The sequence below is a fragment of the Lissotriton helveticus genome, chromosome 3_1 (genome assembly GCF_964261635.1).
Source record: "Lissotriton helveticus chromosome 3_1, aLisHel1.1, whole genome shotgun sequence".
NCBI classification, from domain to species: domain Eukaryota; kingdom Metazoa; phylum Chordata; class Amphibia; order Caudata; family Salamandridae; genus Lissotriton; species Lissotriton helveticus.
Window position 1 is genome coordinate 792,550,143 of NC_136061.1, and position 26,414 is coordinate 792,576,556.

The following is a 26,414-nucleotide window of genomic DNA, read 5'->3' on the forward strand; positions in this document are numbered from 1 at the left end:
ATGTGGTAATGTAAAATCCTCAGATCTTTAGTAAAGGTTCCAAATGTAGTGTAGAATCTATAGATGACATGTTATGCCAGTTACTCAGGAATACTGCTCCGGATCTCCAGTAGATTTTGCATATGCTGCACAAATTGGAGGGTTTTCTGTTACCACTTAACTATAAAAAGGCCATGTATCACTTACATTCCTCCTCAAATGGTTCAAAATTATAGATGGCTTTGCACTGTCACCTCTTATGCAAAATATTTCACCCAGAGCAATAATTCCAGGTGAAAATTGACATCTCGCAATTCCAAGTCTCTTCAGGCTATCAAGTCTGCAAACTCCAAAGCAAGTAATTCTGGGCACAGAGACACTGGCATGTCTGTACCGTCGGAGAGCAAAGAACATATATAAGCCACATCTTCAACCACCCCACTGAACAACAGCACTCTGGATGACACTTTGCAACTGTGAAGTACAAGTGGTGTGAGCAATTATTTATCATTCTAAATTGTAATCATCATGATTCACTATAATCCAGTGTGTGAATACCAGCCAGAATTATATGATTTCAATGTATGATTCCATCCTAATTGAGAAAAGTAACATGTCCTTGTGTTACCTTTGATCCACTTTAGGTTGAAAGAGTGAGATCCTTAGTCCTTCTGAAACATTCCGAGCTCTTTGACACCTTTAACCATCCAAGTGTCCTGCTATATCAGAAGGAAGTGGGACTAGATGGCAATGCCCATCCATTGATCTCCAAAATTATTTGGATAATTCTCTCAGGCTTGTTTCCTATCTCCTTTATTACACTATGGTTTACCATACTTTCCCATCTTAACACCAACTCCCCTGATCCATTTTCTTGACTACTATTTTACATGTACAGCTACACCACCTGCATTCTCCTTCAATTAGAGAGAAATCTCTAGTCATGGTGACTCTCAATTCCAAACCTCTTTAATACATGTGTGGCATTGGATCTGAAATCATTACCCGAGTACTTTTTCAAGACAGAGGGAACTGAGTTAGGAAACAGTGACAAACTGAGACAATCTAACTTGGTCTGAGTACTGCACTACCTTGATCAAACAGGTGCTGAACATAGGTTTGAATTTGTGTTCTCTTTTATCATTATACCCTTACTTAAACATAAATGTAATCCTGCATTGAGAAATCACAAAACAATAGCAGCAACTAATGCCATGAACAATTCCATTTTAACTGTGGGAAATCATTGCACATTAACACACCAGGACATCTGATTACCCTATTTCAGTTCCTAATGAAAGGGGCAGCATGATGGGCTGTGGGGGATAAGAATGCAACCAAGCGTCCCAGCTCAATTCAAGCCTCACACTACCAGTTAGTGAAGAAACATGTGATAATAAAGAACTCAGATTTTGAACATCACTTTTATTAAAAGAGGGATTATTTACTTACCACTTTGGACGTATCTGATCAAGATTGAACCTGTTGACTGTTCATTGGTATTGGTTAAAGCAAAAAAGAGATTTAGCAATCAGATGCATTTTGTTGCCACTTGCCCACACTGAATTGAGAGAGATCAGGCATCCTCATTTTAGGCAGGCCTTCAAGACTTTCTCATTACAGCATAGATTTCCACAATCAGCTCCAAACCACCCAAATTTGAACATACACTTACAAGAGTCACAGCAAAGGAAACAGAATGACAGAGAAGGAAATTTCAATACACTTGCACCAATGCACTGTTGGCCCATTTAACCCCTTCGGTGCTTCGGATGGCCGGGGGGCATCTGACGCACCAGTGCTCATTTGTGATGGATGCCCCCCAGCTGTCCTCGCACATCGCACAGGGAATCCCTCTGGTGTGAGCACCAGAGGGATTCCCTTTCAACCCCCACCAGCCTCGGGAGCTGGGAAAGAGCTTTCCCTGCTCCCGAGGCTGTTTCTTTGGTTTCCCATAAATTATGATCAGCACGCACATCGCGCTGACGTCATTCCAGTGAAACCAAAACTGAAATGAGCCAGTAGGCTCATTTCAGTTTCACTTTCCACGTGCTCAGGGGGCTATCTCAGGTACCGGCACAATGATCCCACACAAAAATATTTGGAAAAAGTGTTTTTTATAGTTAATTTGGAGGTTTGCAGGGGACTCTGGGTAGGGAAATGTTGAGGAATCCATGCAAGCCATACATCACTGAACTCCCCAGGGTGTCTAGTTTTCAGAAATGTGTGGGTTTGATAGGTTTCCCTGGATGGCCGTGACAGGCAGGGGCCAAAAACATAATGTGGAGACATCAAAATGATCTATCAAAAAACGATCTGCTTTTGCAAAGGGGTCACATGAGTTTTTGGTCCAGACTTGGCCGGCCATCTGGGGAAGCCTACGGAACTCACAAATTTCTGAAAACTAGAGTCCTGCAGGGGTCCAGGGAGGTATGGTATGCATGAATCCCCCAACGTTTCCCAACCCAGAATCCCCTGCAAACCTAAAACTTGGATGAAAAAATCAAACTTTTCTCCATTTTCTGTGTGGAAAAGTTGTAGGATCACTGGGCTGACACACATTTCTACCACCCGGCATTCCCCCAGGTCTCCTGATAAAAATGTTACCTCAATCATGAGGGTGGGTCAAGTACCCGCAACAGGCAAGGGCCCAAAACGTATTGAGGAAACTTCAAAATTACCTATCATAAACGACCTGCTTTTGCAGGGGGCCACCTGTTTTTTGGCCGCGGGCTCCTGGCCATCTAGGGAAACCTACCAAACCTACACATTTCTGAAAGCTAGACATCCTGGGGAGTCCAGTGAGGAATGGCTTGCATGGTTCCCCCAATGTTTCCCTACCCAGATGCACTTTTTTCCAATTTTCCCCCCAAAAACTAAACTGGGATGTATTTTGACTAATTTCTGGGCCCTCCAAGGGAATCAACAAACCCTGGGTAGCTTTAAAATCCCCATGATGTTGGAAGAAGAGGATACCTTATGTGCTCAAAAAGTTACAGGGGCCTAAGTGTGGACTACCCCAAATAGCCAAAAAAGGATTAGCACAGGGGGGAAGGCCTAGCAGTGAAGGGGTTAATGGTAGAGTGTCCCATACAAAGTAGCTTGGCTGATATTGTGATCTACCACAGTATTTCAGAGCACAGGCATCGCTGAAAAAAACAGCTTGTGGAAACCTGGCCCGGTCACTCCTGGTTCCACATTTACCAGAATATGATAACGGGAAACACCGACCATCATTCACCTGACTGGAAGTGTAGCACTGGCCCTCCATGAGAATGCTGAATGTCCTCTGGTACTGTGATGGTAATATAAGACCAAGTGTGATCATTGTCTGCTACTGCATACTACTTCACAGATCTAATAAATTCTGGCAAAACAATGGAAGTAATGTTTCACATAGGTCTTGTTGTTTTCAGTGTAAATATTCTTTTCAGCTTAATCTTGCTTATGTAAATTACACTAGTGTCATCCCATGAAAAGATTTTCTCACAGTATGCCATAGTGTATTTATATTCATCACATGCCCGTTGTATTGGAATTGAACTTTTTGTCATCAAATGTAGCAATGGGTTGCTGTCACTATCATTGGGTCAAAAGAAGGTGGAGTCAACTTTGAAGTCACAAAAATGCCCTTGGATTTAAACCTGTGCCACAGAAGCTCAGTTTCATTCAATGACTTGAATTTCTACTCAAGTGATTTTCTTGCTGGACACACCAGCATTTTTTGTTGCGCTGTTAAGTACATACTTCGTGTTGCTACGCTTTAGTGCGTTTTGAATGATAGTTGGTCTGTGGAGACTGGTGAAGACCCCTAATTAATTATTACTAAAGAACATGAAATCATAAACAAAATTCTTTATAATAAATTTTTAAAATGAGAGTGCATGTTTTATTCACGGTGCAGGCCATTTTGTGCTTTAAATCTATAAATGAACTCGTAATTCAAAACAAACATGTTTTTGGGACTGAAAATAAAAATATCAATAGCTTGTTTATTCTCAGACTAATTGGAATACGATGTAGAGCGTGCATGTGATCAGTAGCTTACCAAATACAATACAGCAGCTACATTTGCAGTGTATTTTATAAACTGGTAAATCAACGTTTTTTGTGAAGCTCCAAGGTGACGTGCACTGAACGCCCAGAAAGAAGCAAAGTTATCCCACAGAATCACAAATAATTATTATGTAGTAAAAACAGAAAAATATTTAATCACTTTTCACAATACCAAAACCTATTAAATGAATTAGCTTCTTCTCTTTTGTCTTTTATTGCCTCACAGATTACTGCATTTTTTGGAAGACGTTTAGGCATCAAATTACTTTGCACCTGTCTGTCTAGATATCCATCCTTAAATTATTGAGTACAAAATCTGCAAGCCCATGTTTTGTGCAGGATATATCTAATCCATTTTTGTGCTCCGAATGACAGAAGGCTTTGTATAAACACATCCGTGATTATTGAATTAATTTATGGACGTCATGCACTCCATCTCACAGATTGCATACATTTGAGTGGAAGTCAGATAGATGTCACTTTCATTCCCTATATAGTTTACAATTATTCCTAGAATTAGGTATCAATGTTTGTCACACTGTAACCAAATATTATCTTTCGATCAAGTAGATGAAGTTGTGTCATATCATAAACATTTGAAAACAGACAGCACCAGAAAAATGGAGTCAATATGCTGCCAAGGTAAAGTAAAGTGTTCTAATCCACCCGGTCAAAAGCTACTTAGAAGTGCCTTCCCCTTGGATATTACCACTATTTTAAGTCAGACACGCGAAATTTGGGGTGAAGCTCACAAAAATTGCTTGTTAGATGTTCTGTTTTTCATGAAACGGTTGCTCGAAGTTTACAAAAATCATTTCTGTTGAATGTGTTATGGGTGATAAGGCTCCAGAAATGCTTTGTAGTGAATGCCCGGTTTTTAGGTCATAAAAAGGAACATGTATGAAGGGTGATAACATATTTTAATCACAACATTAACCATTTGATGGTGGTATCATACTTATCTAGCAGTTGTGGTAAGAAGATTGTATCCTGTGAAAAATGCGGATTCTCTAGCCTGGGCATTGAGTTTTCTCTCAAGCTTTTTCCACAGAAGGTATAGTAGGTGCACCAGAAGATAAATAATGATAACACATTTTTATAAATTCACTGATAGCTTCCACAGCCATGCCTAAAAAATGTCTAACGTGATGTAAAACACATGTTTCCAACAACAGGAGCAGTCAGTTGATTCCCCAGTATTCTACTGCAGCTTCACCAAATAGCTCTAAGGAACACCCAAAGCACTAACATTCTATATTCATGAAATTATGGGACACACCTGAACACTATGTTGCTCGAATTGGGGCTGTGTTGGTGAACTAATTTCCTGTGGGGCAGAATGTTGCATATTAAAATGTTAATGGAGATCTGAATCCAGCAGGTTACACAAAGTGAGAAGAAGCCTTGGCTTTTAACCATTTGAGGCATAATATATTTTTAAAGAAACTAAAAATAGCTAAATAGAGAGGCCCTGTTTCAGACCAGCATCCCCTTTTGATATTTATTCAATGTGTATTACAACTTCTCTGTCACTCATTTTTGGCCTAGTTATAGAATAGTGACATATAGGTAAGCATTTAGGTAAACAAAGGTTTTTTATTTTTTTTAAATCTTCCATTCAAATTTTAATAATAGATTTGTGCTCCGATTGAGTAGCGAGACCCACCATAGGAGCTGCTGTTTGGACATTAACAGTCTAATTTAGAATTTGATGGAGAGGGTTCTCCATCCCAATTGTGACAGAGTACCCTCTCCTCCAAAACTGAAGGTCATTCCCCCTTATTTAGAATCTGGCGGACCTTCAGTATGTCAGTGACAGAGAGTACTTCATCACTGACATACTCCCCAGATTGGCAAATGGATTGTGGACCGTTGATGTTTGGCCATTTGACCATCGGTTTGATTTTGAGGGGGCGGTCAAATGGCCAGTTTTTACTGTCTGTCACTGTCAAGTAAAACCTGGCTGTAAAGGAAAGTGAAAACAGAGAAAATTCCAATGGTGTGGGGATCATTAGTTTTTCCATTTTTCAGAAACAACATACTGCATTTGGATTTTGTTTTTCAAAAGAAATATGTTAAATGTTTGATGGATGGTACTGTCACGTGAACAGAGCCATCCATCAAACTTTTAATGCATTGACAGTAACCACCATAATACTGGTTCGTGCCAATGTAAGAGATGGTTGTTGGGGTGATGGACATCTCTGAATTAAGAGTATGGTTACTAAACAGAGTATTTTACTCTTTCGCCCTCACGAAATAATAACTGTTCTCTGAAGTCTAAATCAGTCCCTTCATTTTTTTCTTTTTAACTTTTTCTGATTTCTCTTATCAGTAGTTGTATTTGCGTGCATGATATGCATTGGCTTAAAAATAATTTTTAATGTGGTATAAATGTAAAGAAATGCCAACATTTATTTTAAAATATATATTTACTGTATTAAAAATGTTTTGTTTTTACTGTAAACACTTATACAGACAAAGGTCATTATTTGCAACATATTTAACAATAAATAACATTGTAAGTCACACAAAAGACAGAGGGTTCTGTTTTAAAACACAGTGAAGACTGTAATAGTCTACACGATTTTCACAACAGAACACTTTACATATATAATAACAACCAGTGAGCAAGGAGTGCTGAGCTCTGAAACGTGTCGGGTGTTTTTTGCTGCTTATTAAAATAAATACACGCTGAAGGAATTGAGCTGTGGCTTGTATCTCTTCTGGTTGAAGTAACGAGACTGTGGATGTATATATTCACATTTCCATACAGGAGACTGAATGATTTTAAAGCTGTATTCTACAGCAGCATGTCTCGTAGTGCAAGCAGTCTGTGAGAGATAGGTAAAGATTCTAGTTTTTTTCATGAGAACTCTGTGATCTTCAGAGACACTGTTATGGGTAGAAGCTGTAATGGTATAGAAGTTGATACTGTAATGAGGCTTGTCTCAGGTACTAGCTGTGAATCTCCTGGGCGTGAAACGTATCCCTATTTGTATGGTCCCCCCATTTTTTGTAGACTGATACTGTTTACTTTTTTAACACTGCACAATGGGGCACTACTGTTCAGATCCCAGTGTGTGTACTCTGACCCCTAAAGTAAGACAGAACTGGCTAACATCTAATTGGCATATTTAACTTTCCAATTGGAAAATGGCATATGGTACATTCAAATACATCAATTGCATGGTTTTATCTGTGCACTGCAGCACATGTTGTATGATCCACTCAACTGACAAAACATGGCTTTAGGCCTACTGGTGTAGATGACTGCTGCAGCTTATAACCCTGCAGCCACACCTGTCAAAACATACCTTCTGAAAGGAAAGAACCATACTTTTAACATTGAATAGGCTAACCCATAAGTAGGCCTTACAGACCATCTGGTAGGGTGCCTTGTTTTTAAAAGTGATACATGCAAGAATGTGGTGTTGGCATATATCTACAGTGACAAGACCCCAAAAGCTACTTTCTAAAAAGGTTTGTAGCTATTCCTATGAGAAAAATGTAAGTTCAGATAAAATATAATTTTTGCTGAATCAGAATTGGGATAAGCTACAGAAACAATTCAACCACTATTTTTTTTATATTTAAAAGAACATTAAATTCACTGGTGAAGTTGTATTTTTGATACATACTTAGAACTTTATTTTTATTTAGAATTTGCCTCCCTGAACCTCCAGTTGGCTATTTAGCATTAGTCTGTTGGCAGTTAGCAGCTGTCAGTACTTCCGCATAACGAGATGTGAAAACTTCTGCTGGATCAGAAACAAGGCCTTTGGCAGAAAGACTCAATGTGAAGTTTATGATTCCTAACAGTTCTGAAAGGACAGTAGCTGTGCAGGTTACAGGGACTTCTTACACTTGCAAGGGGCCAAAACTGGATCTGAACTGTACCCTGCTGGTGGCCTCTGCTGGAGTTACTCGTTTCCTCAAAGTGCTGCTTCTGAGGTCCTGGGAAACTTAGAAAAGACCAAGAAAATATGAATGTTGGGAAAAGAAACATATTTTTGGACTTCCAAGACCTCCAGAGCTTTAGCGGGACCTTCCGGCAAAGGTATTTGCTTTCGACTTGATGAGAACTTTGTAAGATACAGTTTTCCCGGTTGCCAAGCTGGAGTATTTTGAGCTCCAAAAATGAGACTAAGAATAAATGTTGAAATCTTGACCAGGTGAAAGTATCCGACTAACGAGAGGACTTCAGTGGGCACAATGTTTACATTTTCCCTCTCAGAAAATTGCCTGCAAAATCAACGTCTTCAGTGGAACTCATCAAATGGTTATCTGACAATGAGAGGACTTTGCCTGATAGAAACTGTAACCTTGCCCTCCTTAAGATTTTGACTTCCATTTCAGATTAAATTATAATTAAAAAACTTTGAACAGAATAACTCAGTTGGCGTATCCACCACGGTTACTTTGTGGTCAGCCTTAAATCAATCATAGGCCCCTGCCAACCACAAGCGGGGACTTGTGATTGGTGCTTTGTACTTTACCTTGGCACTTTCAGACCTAAAAATGAAAAAAAATCATATCTCTGGTTCCTCCCATTGGATTGTAGTTGCTTTGCTGTACTTTTTTTAAAATTAAATTGCTCTTTATTCTTAGAAATTGTTTTTGATATTTTTATTGTTTTTTTAGCAGGTGTTTAGCCCAAGTTGATTTATTTGACTTGTGTGTTGAACCTGATAGGGGTTTGCAATTATTACTTACGGAAGATACATCAAAAATTCTTCCCCACAAACTAATTTCTAGGAAATATGCCAAAGCCTGGCATGATTCAGTGCTACCTAATGACTTGAGACACTGTATACCTGGGGTATTTTTACTGCTCCATGGGCCCTCTTTGGGCCCGTCAGAATACTACCTTTTAAATACTGTGCGACTGACATTTCATAGACAGAATATCGACTACCAGAATTTCATGAAGATAAGTATAGATTTACTAATGCTAACTCCACATTTGTGTACATCTTAAGTGGGAGGAACCGAGTCCATTATGGTCTGGGTTTTGCTCTGTAGTGGTTAAACCTGACCTCCACCCACATGGTAGCCCAGGTATGCAACCTTGCTCTGCCCTATCTGGCACTCAGTAACCTTGATAGTGAGGCCAGCTTTCTGCAGAGCCCCCAAAACATTCTTCAGGTGGACCAGGTGATCCTTCCAGGTGGAGCTAAAGGCAGCTTTATCATCAAGATATGCTGCACTATAGGCTTCCAGACAGGTGAGAACTTTGTTCACCAGCCTTTGGAATGTGGCAGGTGCATTCTTCAAAGCAAAGGGCATCACAATAAATTAATAATGCCCACTAGGGGTTGAAAATGCTGTTTTTGGTTTGTCATTCTCAGCTAGTCTGATTTGCCAATAGCCAGCAGCTAGGTCAAATGTGCTTAAGAATTCGGCTGAGGCCAAAGTGGCAATAAACTCATCTGCTCTAAGAAATAGGGTGAGCATTAGTCCTAGTGACTGCATTGAGTCCCCTGCAGTCTCTCTTACCACCCTGGGTGAGAAGTTTAGGGACTAGGACTATTGGAGAGCCCAAGTGCTATCTGAGGACTCAATCACTCCCAATTCCAGCATCCTTTGGAACTCTGTCCTGATGCAATCTCTGACATGGTCAGGCTGCCTGTAGATTTTATTTTTAACAGGTAGACTCTCACCTGTGTCCACATCATAGTTACACCAGGTGGTTTGACTGGTTGTCAAAGAAAACATATGCCTGTATTGATTGAGGCCCTTCATACAATCAATCTGCTATTGGTCAGTAAGGCTGCCTGCCAAGGCTACACCATCCACTGACCCCTCATCAGGGTTTTGTGAGATGAGATCAGGGAGAGGGTCACTCTCTACCTCCTGTCCATCGTCAGATGCCATGAGCAAGTCCATGTCACCCCTGTCCACAAAAGGTTTAAGCCTGTTCACATGGGGCATCCTTTGGGGGCTCCTGCAAGTGCCAAGGTCCACCAAGTAGGTGACCTCACCTTTTTTCTCATTGATAGTGTGGGGCCCACCCCATTTATCTTGGAGAGCTGCTGTGGCCACAGGCTCCAACACCCACACCTTCTGGTCTGGCTGGTAAACAGTCAGAACAGCCTTTTTGCCATGCCAAGCTTTTTGCAATTCTTAACTGGCCTTCAGGTTATTACTTGCCTTCTTCATGAACTCAGCCATCCGGGAGTGGAGACCAAGTACATAGTCCACTATGTCGTGTTTGGGAGGTTTGAGAGGTAACTCCCATCCCTCTTTCACCAATACAAGGGACCCCTAACTGGATGCCCAAACAGAAGTTCAAAAGTGCTGTAGCCAACCCCCTTCTAGAACCGTTCCGTCACGAGCCTCGGGTGGGCTGTGCTGGTGACGAAACGGTTCCGTCACGGCCCGCTCGCTGCGCCTGCGCGGTGCAAATTCCGCGCTGGCGCTGACGTTCTGAAGAGCGGGCGGGCCCGTGACGGAACCATTCCGTCATAAGCACAGCTCACCCGAGGGCCATGACGGAGCGGTTCCGTCACGAGAACGCGAGCACCGCGCGGCCCCCTTCCCCCTTAGCACTGCGGCGGAATAGCCGCCGCAGCTAAGGGGTTAAGTTACTTTTTTATTTAGACCTACATTTAAACTAAATATCTACATTTATTCTATAGATAAGTGTAATATTCAAATATCTTTTATATTTTTTAGGGGGTTACAGAAACATTTTACAGGGAGACACCTCAGTTGGGGTTGAAACCTCTGTATGTCAAAGAATATGGAAAAATAAAAAGAACTACAGACAATTCAGCCTGCAACCGTGCCGCACTGGAGGATTTCATCTAAGGGCCTGATTTAAAGTTTGGCAGATGGAGCAGTGTCCATAGGGATGTTGAAGGACATTACCTCCACCATCCCAAGGATACCCCAACGTTCTAAATTTGCCTTGCAGTCATCTCTGTACATTGATTGAAACTGCAGTCACTGCAATTCCTTTCAATGTACTAATGGTTTGGGATACGGCTGCCGTCGGTTTTGATGGCAGTGCATCTGACATATCGACATTCTTTTCTTTTTCAAAAAGAAACTCACCAAAAACAAAACACTAATAACCCTCATGCACTGGAAGATTCTTTGAGGGTGACAGGCAGGAAAAAATGCATTAGACATTCAACTCTAAATTAGGCAGGATGGCGTAATCTCCTTCCTCCGATGGCCCCTACTCAATCAGGCTGTAGGAGGAAACATTTCATCGACGAAGCCAACAGTAATTCTGTCTACTTAAGGCCCATCCATCTCTAATGAGGCGGGCAGGCCGAGGGTTTGGTGGGTAGGGTACTTCATTTCATTTGGGACAGAGTACCCTGTCCTCCAAACTGTAAATACAATCGCAAATCAGAAGGTAGAATCTTTCATAGGGGCGAACATGCTCAGTGTGTCAGACCCACAGTTCTGAAATTGTGCATAGGTTCTGGTCAAATCACAAACAGTTACTACTGATTGGTGCTTTACTCTTTCATGGCGCTTGTTACCTTAAACCTTTAAAAATTCTGTGGTTCCCCTTATTGAATTTTTGCCAATTTGATTACATTTCCTCATTAAAATGTTGTCTATTGTTCTACATTGGCTCTGTGATTTTATTGCGTTGTGTTTTGTATTTTTAACTGTTTTGTTTACTAAGTAAAGTCTGTCTTCTCTGTGCTATAGCTAACAAAGTTTTGAGACCAGGTTACATTTTTTAAACTGTCTTTTACCTTAACAAGTCTGTGGACTTATTCCTTGTGTTGAACTCCAATCCACCTTAATTAGTAATTAATATTCCAAAAGTGAAAAATAAAATAATAATGAAAAGAATTACCATTTTAGTATTCGCTGCTCCCAGCCCCAGCAGAATTTGTGGGGGGGGGCTGCTGCTGACTGGCAGCAGGGGAGTGGTCCTCACTCTACCAGTTTACACTGCACATGTCTTTTTGGTCAGTTGTCTTTCGATAGCCAGCCTGACATGTGCAATGTAAACCTCTCCAGCCAGCTGTCTGAGGCAGCTGGGTGAAGAGCAGGCACAGGCCCCCTGTGCTAGCTGCCAATCCTGGTGCTGCTTTCATGCTGCTCATTTGCAGCATTAGAGCAGAGTTGGGACTTGGGGAGGGTTGGCTGAGGCTCCAGGAGGATTTCAGGTGAGAAAAAAGAAAACACGTGTAGGTAAGTAATTTTTCAAATTTTCTTTTTTGGCCATCTGACTGGCTCTGTGAGAAACTCACATTGCCTTCAGCCTTTATTCCAGAGCTCTCCATCATGGCCCATTATAAAATCTGTTAATGAGCCATGACTGGCAGCTTTGGAATAAAGCATTGAGTCTAAAGGCATTTGATTTATCACAGTGCCTGCCACTTGGTTTGGCAGTGGCTTGACAACCCTCCACTTTTGAGGGTCTCCGACCTCCACTGACTTTCTGTGCAAAGCAAAAAACATATGGTCCCAGGATTACAAAAAATACTCTACAGCAGGAGCTCGACCACGATACATTCACTGAAATAGAAAATACACACTGCAATAGCTTGTTGGAGCGTATACTAACCGAGTTGTTAAGAATTGTCGCTATGAATTGAAATTATTGAAGAACGTATATTAAAACTATTGTTATTTATTTTAAAACCTTTGCATACCAGACGCGCATATTAAGCAGTGCACAATGTATGGTACCATAAAATGAAATGTCAAACTCTGAAATGCTGAGACGTACAAACTGTCTCCAACACTAGAGTAGGCTAATCCATAATGCAAATGTCCTAAACAACAAACTCCTTGGCATATTATTGTGCCTTAAACCTAACCATGTGTGTGAAATTGCTAACTTATAATTTGCCTATATTGCAGCAACCAGGAATCTACACAAATAAAGTGCTGTTACATTTTCAGCCAATAACACAGCATTTCCTGCTACACACATTTGCAGTGTTTTAGAGATGAATGCAGACTTGAGCTCTTTTAAGACATATTTCCCTTGACTTCATGGGTCCTTTTTCTTTGGATTGCCTGAATAGTTTGAAATTACTGTGAATATTTCAGACAACAAACAGCAATACAGATGAGAACTAGTAAATTTTCATCAAAGCATCAAAGGGAATCTACAAACTGAAACAGTGACAATCAACAAGAAATGGCCAGTTTCTGCTTATTTAGGGGGTCATTAGGATGGCGGAAGCCACCGCCGGCCCGGAGTATGCGGGAAATCCGCCGAGGAGGCCTGAAAGACCCACCGCCAAATCAGGATGGCTGGTGGGTCTCCCAATCCGTCCGCCGCTTTTCCGCCGCGGTCGGAAGGCGACCACGGCGGAAAAGCAATAACATGGCTGGCGGTGTCTATCAGACACCGCCAGCCATATTAGGATGCAGGGTGAGTCATGCTTTTCCGCGGCGGCTTTTCCGCTGTGGAAAAGCATACGGACAGTCACTTTGGGGGCCCGTTGCGGGCCCCCTGGGTGAAGGTTGCGTGGGGGGTGCACATGGGGGGTACCTATGGTACCCCCCTGCCCTTGCGTGCACGAAGCGGCAGGCACCGTGCACACCTTTCGTTTTTTGCATTGCGGCGGATGCTGCTTCAAGCAGCATCCGCCGCAATGTAAAACATACAGGATGTGACCGCCAGGGTGGCGGTCACATCCTAATTGCTATGGAGGGACCGCCGCTGCCCATGCGGACGGTCCCTCCAACTCAGGGGTGGCGGACGGACGCAAGTCTGTCCGCCATCCTAATCGGCCCCTTAATGTGGACCTGCTGTTGCTGTTCAAACGTATGCCAACCCTCTTTCTTCTTCACAAATATAATGCTATAAAGCATAGGAATCCTAACTCTAGCATGATAGCACCCATTAAACTAAGAAATATACTTGTTTACCAGCGGCAGCCCCTCCATAATGGCGGAGTAAAGTCACCCCTGCTAAAAGCCAGCAGCTGAAAAATAAAATGTTAATAAAACAATGTTATCATTTTATTTTTCACTGACAACCGATGCGAGTATAGAGCGGGGCAGGGCCGGGCCATTCTCTTGGACAGTGTCAGGGACAAGGATTGGTGGGCACTTGTAATTGTGCATGTCAGTTTGGCCGGCCGTCTTAGGCCGGCCAAATAGACATGCACACTAATATTTTGTCAACCCAGCTTTGCTGCATAGCCAGGTGGAGAAAAGGCAGAGGCTCGCTGTCCTTGAGTAAGCATCAAACCAGCTCACACAGGCCAATCCTGATGCTTCTCTCACGCTTCGTAATAGCAACAGTGCAGGGTCTGGATCAGGTGGGGACTCTTGGAGCCTGTGCTGGGAGCAGAGGAGAACTGAGGTGTCCGGCAGCATAAGGTAAGTCAATTTTTTAGTTAGTTGCTCCAGGAAAAGTTGAACAAATTGTGAATTGTACCTGTGGTCTCTTACTACCCTGTCACTGCATAATCTCAGCTACCAGAAAAACAGAGTCCAAAGAGACTCTAGTGATGTAACGTGGGCTAGGAGGCATCTATTGTGTGCACGTCAGCTGCAATGTGCTGACATTAGTAACTGTATTTCAAACTTTGATCAAGAAAGGAGGACCGTCTGCCCTCGGTTTGCTGCACTGAAGATGCACATGCTTCTTCTAAGGATTTGGGGGAACAGATTAAGGTGCTTATTTATGAGCCCCTGCATCACTTTTGCACTGCCGTTGTGTCACTTTTTGTGCAGCAGCGCTAAAAATGTGCCATGTTGTGCACTACTTACAAAGTGACGCATCTAGGCAGATGCGTTACTTTGTAAAGCCCTGAGCTACATTATACCTACATCGGGTATAATTTATGCAGGGTGGGCATTCCCCTACAAAAAGCCTTGTAGAAGTGGCACAGTGAAATCTATGGATTTCACTGCGCCACTTCTAGGACGCTACTGCATCAATATCTTATGCCTGCCTCACATCAGGTGGAAGACTTACTCAGGCCCTTTCCCATGGGACTTGCCCCATGTGAAAGGACACATTGCTGGAGTTGGGTCTGTTTTCATACACACCCCAGCAATGCATCACTTTTACGCTGACAGATACGTGAGTAATACTGATGTATCTGTCATTCCTTGCAACATGATGCGTCATACAGTAAATATGATGCATCCAGCTAGGAGGGTGCAGTAAAAACTGTAGCATTGCTGTTTTCACACAGCAATGCAACAGTTTTCATAAAGGAGACCCTAAATGGTTCGGGAGAGGCTATTAAGGAAGCAGTTGAATAACTTGATTGTAGTTTTGCAGATGTTGTGCATACAGGGTGTTGCTTTCATCCAGGTGTGAAATACAAATTTGCGATACGTCTCAAGATTGCTCCCAGTGCCCAGCACACGTGTGGTGAGCCACCTCTTTACACCACTGACCGCGTCATTTGCGCTCGTACTACAGTGATTGTGAGGTGCTCAGCACTATGCTAACCTCACTCTTCAACTGTCCCCTATCACAAACTAGCGTTAGCAGTGATGTGGGACACCTCAATGGACTGCTGCCATCCTTCTGAACTCGGGTCCTTCCTACACATTCACCGCTAGTTTGTGAGACACCGTAATGTGGTGTTCCACTTACTCCGAAACCACCCTTCTCATGAATCGCTGCTCTGAGACTGTAAGAAAGTCTCACAGCACTATCCAACTCCATCCAACAGGTAGCGTGATTCCACCCTCCCTAGTCATCTGTCATCCAAAATCTTAGACATGTGTCCCTTACAGTGACAAACATGCGCTTCTTAGCATCTCAGGGGTTACATGCACCTTGATGCCGCGTGCGTTAGAGCTTCGGAAGGAACCAGCTGTGAGAGCAGTCAGGGTCATTGCTCTCTGGCACGCAAAAGTTGAGGGTGAATTGGCGCTGAGTTCATGAAGGAACTACACGCTGCAGCTGGCACTTAGTGAAAGTAAATACACCAGGTCAAAGAAAGCCTATACGATTGAAAGGCTAAGCTTAAGACTTGGCATGAGACAGAGGATCAAATAAAAATGGGCTCTCTTCTCCATTTTACTTTGTGTCCAGATATCATACCCACCAATAGGAAGAGTTAGAAACGCCTCCTGTTCTTAGCAGGACTGCTATACTTTTAATATGACATTAACAACAGTAATCCTAGGACAGTGCTCAAATAGCTGTCAGCAAGCTTCACAGACCTAAAGAACTACCGACCCATCTCCGTCCTCCCCTGCGCGGCAAAAGTCACAGAGAAGATCGTCAATGCCCAGCTAACTACATTCAATCAATCAATCAATCAATCAGGGGTTTATAAAGCTTCTAACACGTGAGGGCGTCAAGGTGCTTGGGGGGGGAAGCAGACGGCCCGGAATCAGTCGACGAGCCAGGTCTTGAGGTCCCTCCTGAACGTGTGCAGGGTCGGGGAGCTTCTGGTGATTACCGGGAGCTCATTCCAGGTCTTGGCTGTGATGTATGAGAAGGCTCGTCCTCCGTTTTTATTTCTGCGGATGTGGGGAACCACTGCCAGGGCGAGGTCAGCGGAGCGGAGGTTTCTCTTGGGTGCGCGGAAGGAGACTCTCTTGTTGAGATATTTGGGTCTGATGTTGTTGAGGGCTTTGTAGGAGTGGGTGAGGAGTTTGGAAGTGACTCTCTTCTCGACGGGGAGCCAGTGCAGGCCGCGCTGGTGTTCGGTCATGTGCTTGTGCCATGGAGTTCCGAGTACGAGTCTGGCTGTAGCATTCTGTATGGTTTGGAGTCTGTGTTCTGTGGTTATGAGTGTGTGGATGATGGTCCTTCTGCAGTTGGAGGGGATACATTTGAAGGTCTTACGGAGGATCGGAAGGCAGTTGAAACTGGTGGAGGCGCTGGCGTTGATCTGGCGTGTCATGCAGAGGGAGGAGTCGAGGATGATGCTGAGGATCTGGGCGTGCTCGGTTGGGTTGGGTGGGGTCCCAAGGGCAGAATGCCACCAGATGTTGTCCCAGGAGGTGGAGCAGGGTCCGAGGATGAGAAGCGATATAGGCCTGTAATTTTTCAGGTCTGTGGGGTCTGCCGTTGGTTTCTTGAGGATGGGTTTTAACTCCGCCCATTTCCAATCATCTGGGCAGATGCCGAATGTGAGGGAGGTGTTGATGGCGCAACCAAGTTCGGGTGTGATGGCGACAGCGGCTCTGTGGAATATGTGCAGTGGGTAGGGGTCCATAGGTGCTCCAGAGTGAGTTTTTCTTCATGGTCGTGGTGATGAGTTCGATGGAAATCCCAAGACGTGGTGGTCAGCTTGTCGGCGGTGATGGGTAGAGGGGTGGTGTCGGGGGCTGGTTTGCTGAAGTTGTCGTAGAGTTCTTTGATCTTACAATGAAAGTAAGAGCTGAGCTTGTCGCAGAGTTTCTGGGAAGGTGTGATGTCCGTGGCTTCGCAGGCGGGTCTTGCGAACTGCTGTATGATGCTGATTAGTTCTCTGGCATCGGTGGCGGTGGTCTGGAATTTGTCTTTCATGAAGGTCCATTTGGTGTCTCTTATGGACTGGTGGTATTCTTTCAGGGTGTTCTTGTGGTTGGTCCAGGCTTCCGTGGTTTTCTGGCTTCGCCAGGTTTTTCTAGGCGTCTGCAGGTGTGTCTGGCTTCTTGGAGTTCTGTGGTGAATATGGGAGTCTTTAGAGGGCGTTGTTTGTCGGGGAGGCGGACCGGTGCAAGCTTGTCTGCGCATCAGGAGATCTGGCGGTGAAATTCCCTGGCTGCGGTGTTGGTGTTGGTCGTGGCGACAGAGGTGCTTTGGCAGAGGGTGGGGTTGAGGAGATCCTCTGTGACGTTGTTCCAGTTCCGTCATGGTGGGTGTGGGGTGGGTTTGTGTGCGGCGGTGGTGTTGAAGGTAAAATGGATGCAGTGGTGGTCCATCCAGGGGGGCTGGGTCATCAAAAAAAACTCCATCCTCAACCCCTCCCAATCTGGATTCCAAAGCAATCACAGCACCAAGACTGCCTTACTCTTAGCCATAGACAACATCCGCTCCCTCCTCAACCAGGGGCACACTGATGCTACTCGACCTCTCTGCATCATTCGACACCGTCTCCCATCACACACTCATCACCAAACTCCGTGACCCCGGCATAGAGGGAACCGCTCCTTCCTGACTGGCAGAACACAAAGAATCAGACTGCTACCCTTCCTCTATGATCCCACGGAAATCAACTGCGGAGTGCCCCAAGGATCGCCGCTGAGCCCCAGAATCTACATGGCCCTGCTCTGCCATTGTCAGATAGCACAGACTCAGCATAGTATCCTGCGCCGACGACACCCAGCTCTTCCTCACCCTCACCAAGGACCCCGTCACTACCAGGCTCAACTTCCAGGAAGGAATGAAGGACGTCTCTTCCTGGATGAGCAGCAATGACCTGAAGCTCAGCTCAGAGAAGACAGAGGTCCTCGTCCTCATACCCTCCCCCATGCATGGGACAACACCAGGGCCAACCTCCCTTGGCAGCCCTCCAAACCCACGGACCACGCCCGCAATCTCAGCATCGTACTCGACTCCTAACTCTCCATGGCCAAACAGGTTAACGCTGTCACCTCCAGCTGCTTCCACAGCCTCCACATCCTCCAAAAGACCTTCAAATGGATCCTCCCTGAATCAAAGAAGACCGTCACACACGCACTCGTAACCAGCAGACTGGACTACGGAAACGCCCTCTGCTCCACAAACTCCAGACCATGCAGAACACCGCTGCCAGACTCGTCCTCGGCATCCCTTGTCACAAACACATTACCCAACACCTGCACAGCCTCCACTGGCTCCCATAAAGAAAAGAGTCACTTTCAAGATACTCACACATGCCCACAAATGCCTCCACAACACTGGACCCAAATACCTCAGCGAGAAGATCTCCTTACACGTACCCATGAGAAACCTCCGATCCGTCGCCCTCGCCGAAAGCCCGCACATCCGCAAAGCCAGGACAGGAGGAAGAGCATTCTCCTACATCGCGGCCAAAACCTGGAATGAGATCTCACTTGACATGAGACACGCCCCCACCCTGAACATCTTCAGGAAGACACTCAAGACCTGGCTCTTCAACTGAACGGACCTGCGACCCTCCCCACCCTCCCAGCGCCTTGACACCCTTACGGGTGAGTAAGGCGCGTACAATTCTCCTGATTGATTAATAGTGTAAATATTTCTTTGCAGGGCTACTGTGCTTTTAATGGACGAGTATGAAGAATTCCACGGACAGAAGTAACACTTTTCAGCAGAGTTGTTAAACTTTTAAAGGGACATTAGCTACTCTACTCGGCAGGGCTAGCATATAATTGGGACAGTGTGGGCAGTTTTAGGAGGGCTTTGGTGCATTCCTGCTTTCATTCTAGTTATATCACTTCACTGGTATCTAATGTGAGGTATTTCCATCGGTTTCTACAGCTTTCACTCGGGTGTTTCCTTCCCCGTGCCCCCCCAACCACTTTTTATTTGCAGCAGCCACCACTGTAATAATTATGGAATCCCTTCCTACATCCAAAGCTTTCAACAATTTAGCAATTGTTTACAGTCCTATTTTGACAGAGCATCTGGCAAGTAGAAATGCTTTTCTATGCTGGGACCCCCTGTCCTCCGCCTCTGTTTTAGTAACACCGGTATGCCACAGTATTTATCCTTTCTGCAAATTTCGCTCATCACCTTCTGCTTTTTTCGAGTGTATCATTGATGACGGCTATGAGCACACCATTAACAGTTTACAATATGAGGGCGTGTGTTATGGTGCAAAGGGAACCACGGGGCATATTACCAACAACTAGCGATAATTATCGCTATGTTGGCTTAGCGGCAATATTTTTATCGCCGAGCTGCGGCGATTTTTATCGCTTAGGAACCTTGCTATTATCAAGGTTTATCTCCTAAGTGATAAAAATCGGCCGAAATGCATGAATATCGCTGAAAAGTCAGCGATATTCATGCATTACCGAGCTAATGCTCTTAGCCATGTTATTCACCTACCATTGGATAACATGGCTAAGAACTGCTCAGGGGCAGGTGTTAGCTTTTGGAGATATTCGTGCTTAGCGCGAATATCTCCAAAAGTTGGTAATAGGAGATAGCGATGTTAGCGACTGTTTCCAGTCGCTAACATCTTGGCACGCCCACTTTGCATGTCATTAGTGATAAATTTCACTGACATGCAAAGTGGGGCCCAAGATGGTCGCTATCTCCTACTAGCTGTCGCTAACTGGCGTTAGCGACAGCTAGGTAATAGGGAGATAATTTTATCTCCGCTTTCTTGGCTTTTAAAGCCGAATAAGCAGAGATAAACCCCCTTGATAATATACCCCCACGTCTTTCCGATGCCACCGTATGAGTAACTCCAATTTAATAACTGATAATTCACATTTAGCACGTTTGTTCTAACATGTTGCTATGTCAGTGAGTGGTCTATTGTTTCTAAGATTGTATTTATTGTGCTTGCTTGTTTTAAATTGACCATTGGTTTGCGCATTGGCGCTGTGGATGTCTGACCCAGTGCTCTCATATTCCTCTGCATAGCTCTTGGACTTGGTGTGGGAAATGTGATGTCCAAGCATGCTTGGGACACTTGTTTCTGCTGCTAATATAAACTCAATTACTTTAATGGAAATAGCCCAATTTACTCTATAGGTTATTCGTTCACACTATCCAAAGGAATGTGGGTCTATTTTTCCCAGTAAATTGTATTGGGTATGATGGCATGTCTGTCGAAATCAATTTTAGATACCTACTTGCACACAACAACTTCAGAAAGTTTGAAAGTTTCTTCCAAAATATTTGTTCAATCTGTGATCTAGGAACATTTTAGAGGCATATGCGCACGTGTGGACATTTTCAGAGTGTAATGGAGTTCCGCTAACATTGCATCTAAGATCTGCTTTGCAAGTGAACTACTCATTCATTGTGGATTTATTTCTCAGATTGGAGCCTTAAAAAAGATAGATACGTCGAATATTTCACCCGGGGCTAAAAGTAAAGGAGTAGAATGAAGGTTACCTCTGCAAGGCACAAACATTATTCAGTGGAAGCTATAAACTGTGCACAGAGGAGACACATTTCCATTTTACATCATCACGAAGGTGTGGAACCAACAATATCGCCTTTTTTGATGAACTATTAATAAAAAATCTTTTTGTAAACAATATTTAGACGTCAGTATTCGTCAGGCGCTATTTGCAACTATGACATACTGACATACAACTTGTCCCGCATACAATGCTGTTAGAGAAATAGAGCAGACACATTTCAAGGCATTCTATTACTGCCAAAATATGCCTGTGATATTTGACTTTGTTCACACAATAGTTGGCCTCATTATTATAGAACTGCACAAAGCATGCATTTTTACATGCACCTTGGTTAAGGGGGGTGACTACTTACCTTTTTTTAAACCATCTTTATTGGATTTTCAATGTAATAATACATAATCACAACATTTGGTGCTGTGGAGGTTGCAACAATAGGTCAGGAACATGCCAAGGAGCCCAATGGGCGTTACTCCACTTATATGAACAATAAGGAATGCTTATGACAATAGTCCCATAACTAAAATTGTTTGCACAACCGTATATGGCAGCTAACGCAAGTGCGCATATATTTTGGAGTTAACAATATATTTCCACCCCCAGGATGCCAGGTAATCCACTAGTCCAAACATGACGTATTAGAAGAGATACTTCCACAGAAGTGATAGCAGATTGGTCCGTCTGTGCTGCAGATGGGTATGGGATGTTCGGGTGGGTATTCTTACATGTTAGTAGGTGTCAGGCATGGGGGTGAAGGTGGAGCAGGTGTTGAAGGAGAGAGATTGAGTCCCTCCTATACCATGGACCATAACGGGTGACCACCCACCTTAAGTAATAAACACAATCCTAGTCAGAGTGAACCACAAAAGTCACTAAATCAAACGGACACTAATCCCCTGGTAGTTAGGGCATAGACAGACAGACTTAACTTAGGGCATTGTGTAAAGCATATGTGCAGTACCAAAGCAGTAAGAAATTCAAACCAAATTCGACAAGCAGAGTACATTTTAATAAATAAAATTACTTGAAAATGACACAAATCTGATAGGGGTACTGGAGATATGGACTTTTCAAGTTGTAAATGAAAAAGATCTAAAAACTGTTAAGAGCCAACCGTGGTCAACTAGTTGTGGACCCAGATATGGGAGCAATTTGAGGTTGACCACAATGTAGCGTGAGTTGAATTGAGAGTCAAAGATAAAACCAGTCGAGGGATTTACAGTGGGATTTAGGGTCTAATTTTCAGTTTAGTGGCTGATATATGCTTGATGGATTTCCTATCCGCTGTGTTACCAGTGTATTATATTCAATGGCACCTGTAATACGGCAGACAAGATATCAGTCACGGTTCTGACTGAGTATCCCGTGTGCAAAAGTGTAAATTAGGTCTTTATTCTCAAAAATGGAAGTCCAAAGTCTTCAGCAAGGCAAAGGTGCAGGATGTAGCCAAAGAGGGGGGGGGCACAAGGCCAAATACCATTGCTGCAAGGTCCCACTGCAGAGGATTTGCTGTCATAAAAAAGCTCCAGGCAGGGTAACATGGAATCTTCTTCCAAGCAGCAATGCACCTTGATCAGGTCAACTTGGTAAGTTGGTCCCACTTCTCCAGAGGTCCTGTGGGCCAGAAACCTTTCTTCCAACTACCAGATTTCCAGGGGTGGTAGGTGAAGTCCAACCAGACACCGCCCAGCAATTCAGACCCTAAAAAACAGCACTTGGGGGCCAGGACTCACTCCAGAAAATTCAAGCAAAAGCCAGCTCAGGTCCTGTTTGAACTCGCCAGCTGGTAACCTTCAGAAAAGGGTCATGTAACTTGTGTGTCACAATAGCATGGGCAGGATGTCTGCCTTATGACTCTTGCAGTCCACTTCTTCATCCTGGGTACAAAAGAGAGCAAGTTAAATTATTTTAGGGCTTGCTTCAGGTCACATAGATCACATTATATCCTCTTCTCGTCTCTTGCAGGTCCAACTGTATTCTGTGGAGGGTACTGGAGATGCCACTTTTATGCCTAGCACCAATGTGTGGACTAGGGTGAGTCCTGGCTCTTCACTAACGATTGAGGTGAAACTCCCCAGGGGTTACCCTATCTACTTTTGTAGGTGTTACTGTGTACCCTGATGCAAACAAACCCACAGTTCTCCTCTTTGCCAAGTTAAAAAGGATGAATCCCTTCTCCCTATGTGCAGAGCCAGTGGGCCCATCCTAGAGGATCATGTGACTAGCAACCCTTCCTCTGTGGTCACCTCAAACTAGATGTAGGGGTAGTGCCTTTCCCTCCAGAAGTTGGTGCCTGTCTGGCTGGGTGAACAAAAGAAGGGGCTGTCCAGGTGTCACCTGGCATATGCCTATAACAGCGGAGGTCCCTTTGAAGTAAAATACATTTGTGGGCACTTCCCTAATGGTCATCCTGCCAGCTTCACAAAACACCTACCCAAACCCAGAGCTTTGTCACTCCTCTAGTATAATTTTCCACTCCTCATTCAGTGCTTGCATGCTCATAGGGCTTCAACTGGAAGCTTATTCAAATTAGTCTCCGGAGGCTTTAGGCAGGGCAAAGGTAGGTTTCTAAAAATACATTGTCCTTAATATTTATTAAACATCCAACTTCACCAGTTAGTTGGGTTTTTAATAATTATTACAATGAGTTGTTAAAAGATGTTTCAAGTTGTTTTATTGCAAGACAAAACATTATTAAATTTAATAGTGCATACCAGTATTTCATTATTGAACAGGCAGCCTTGGTGCATTGAAAAAAGCTTTTAGGTGCTAGTCACTGTAAAGACATGTTTAACATTAACTTTCTACATGTCCTAAATATATATACTGTGCATTAGAACTTCTTCCAGTACTCCTCAGGTGTGAGGCCAAACCTCTGTACCAGTGAATCCTTCATGTATGTGTAGGCGTTAGTTAGCCCTCTTCTAGGGTTAGGAGTCCATCCCTCTCCTGTGTTGGTACGTAACTCCCAATGTAAGGCCCCCATGTGCTATTGACCTACCCTGCACATTCTCAATGCCCTTTCATAGCAGACAACATATATATCCACTTCATCCTCCACCATGAAGCTAGTAACAATACTCTTGGGCTAGCAAGGTATATTTGTCCTCCATGTAGACACGTCAACATTGCTGCCACCATTTTAACTGGACATCAAACCCAGCCCGGCCTTCTTTACCTCTGAGGCAAATTTCTTCTCCTCCAGTGGCAATTTCTTTCCCTGCAGGGCTATGACCGTCACTTTGGGCTAGACCTTCCTTTCTTGTAGATGGCCATATCAGAGAGGCTAGTTGAGCCCTTCATCACTTCCAGCCCTGGATGGTGTACCTGAGATACCATGTTGGGACAGGTTGTCCCCTTCTTCAGGCTAAGGAGTAGCCTCTTACTCACAGGAGATATTTGCATGGCGGGCTTCCTCAGAATTCTCTTCCTGTTGCCCAGCTTCAACTTGCTTTCTTTAAGTAATCTGTTCATCTCCACCACTATGAGAGTTGTCCAGGCAGCCGGATCCACCTCTATGTTCCCTAGGATTTAAAAAGATGCACAAATTGGAAAAAAAAGTAATTCGGAAAAGTCAAAAATGACACACTGAAGGACTGATGCCAATTGAAAATCAAAAGTCAATTCTAGAGATTTATTTTGACTGAATAGATGACTGGTACTGCTAAATACAAGTTCTATATCCCACCGCTGAACACCAATGTGAGAAAGTGGATTTTTAGTAAGGGTGGATGATAGTCCACCACAAGTAACAATTGCACTCCTCTGTTTAGGTCCAGAAATGATTTCACTAATTTAAATCTGTGCTCAACCCTTGGTACCTATAGCACAGAGCAGACAAGCTTAGCTTAAATAAATGTGTAACGCATTTAGAAGACCCAAAACAGTTAAGAAGGTGAAAACACAAAACAACAAAACTCTCATTCCAATTTATAAAAGTACAGTATATAATGAGCAAAATGAGACAGAAACTATAGAAATTCAATAAGGGAAACCAGAGGGATGAATTTTTACAGTTTTAAATAAACATAGCGCCAAGAAGAGGAACGCATCAACCTCAGAAAACTGGTAGATAGTGCGTTAGTCAGTTATGGTGACCGGGTTCATTGTGGTTTGAAGTTTTGCCTGATGTAGGGCCTGATTTAGATTTCGGCCGATGGGTTACTCCGTCACAATGGTGATGGGTATCCCATCTGATGAATTATAAATCCCATATTATCCTATGGGATTTATATTTTGGTAGATGGGATATCTGTAAACGTTGTGACGGAGTAACCCGTCTGCCAAAATCTAAATCAGGACCTTAGTCTCTGAAATGGAAATAAGACAATCCTCAGCTGTGGCAAAGATGGGTTCCACAATGCCAGTCAGCAGTCAGTTGAGGTCCCAGTGAAGCCATTTACTTGTAGCGGAAAACTCAAAGAGGGAGAATTTAAAAATGTGCACCCACGGAAGGTTTCTTGCCAGCCAGAAATCTTTGGTGCCTTCATCCAGTAAAGATTTCAGACTTATTCACTTTTTTGATCTTAGATTTCTCCAGCATGGCAAGCTGCAAGCTCTATCTGAACAGGGCCCAATGAGGCTGGATACATCCTCTGTGTAATCCAGCTGGAACAAATTTGCTGCTACAGATAACTCCAAGCAGAAGAAACCGGAATCTCTGGCCCAGTGCATATGCACCTGCATCAGATTGACCAGGCAGGTTGGTCATCGTCTTCTGTCACTTCTCCAGCTAAATATCCTTTAAAACATTTTTGAGTCCTTTTAGGTTAGGCAGGAGTACGTGCTAAGACTTATACAAGGGCTTAAGAAGCTGAGGGATACCACTTGGAGTTAGGGCTCACTCCAGCAGAAGCTGCTGCAGGATCCAGGGTAGGTCCAGGGTTGGTCCAGTTGGAACTGGGCAGCTGGGCTCTTCAGGAAACTGGGCTACCTGCAGCTTTTGTGTCCCTGTAGCTTATCAGGTTAGGCATCTGACCCTTGGAGTCCACATCCAAGTCCAGGGTACAAGTGGGAGCAGATCCAGCTTTTTGTGGTCTATTCACAGTTTACAACAGCAGGTGCAGTCCTTCTTTTATCTTCCACAGGTGTTGAGCTGTTCTTCTAAGAGCAATGGACTGCTACATTTATGGTAGTGCGGACATGTATATGGGGTAATCTCCTAGCCACTCCCTAACTCATGGTGTAAAATTTCCCGAGGTGCCCCTACCCACTGTTGCAGTATGCCCTTTGTATTTTGCAATACATACTCCTACAGTGCCCCCTCTACCTAAAACCCACATGACAGAATCTTTAATCCCCTGTACAGTGTCCCCTGTGCCTAGCTATGATAATGGGTGGTCACTTCTTTGGTAGCTCCCCTCCACTTAGTTTGCAGATAGGCTGGCTATGAGGAAACACTGGAGGCAGGCTTTGGT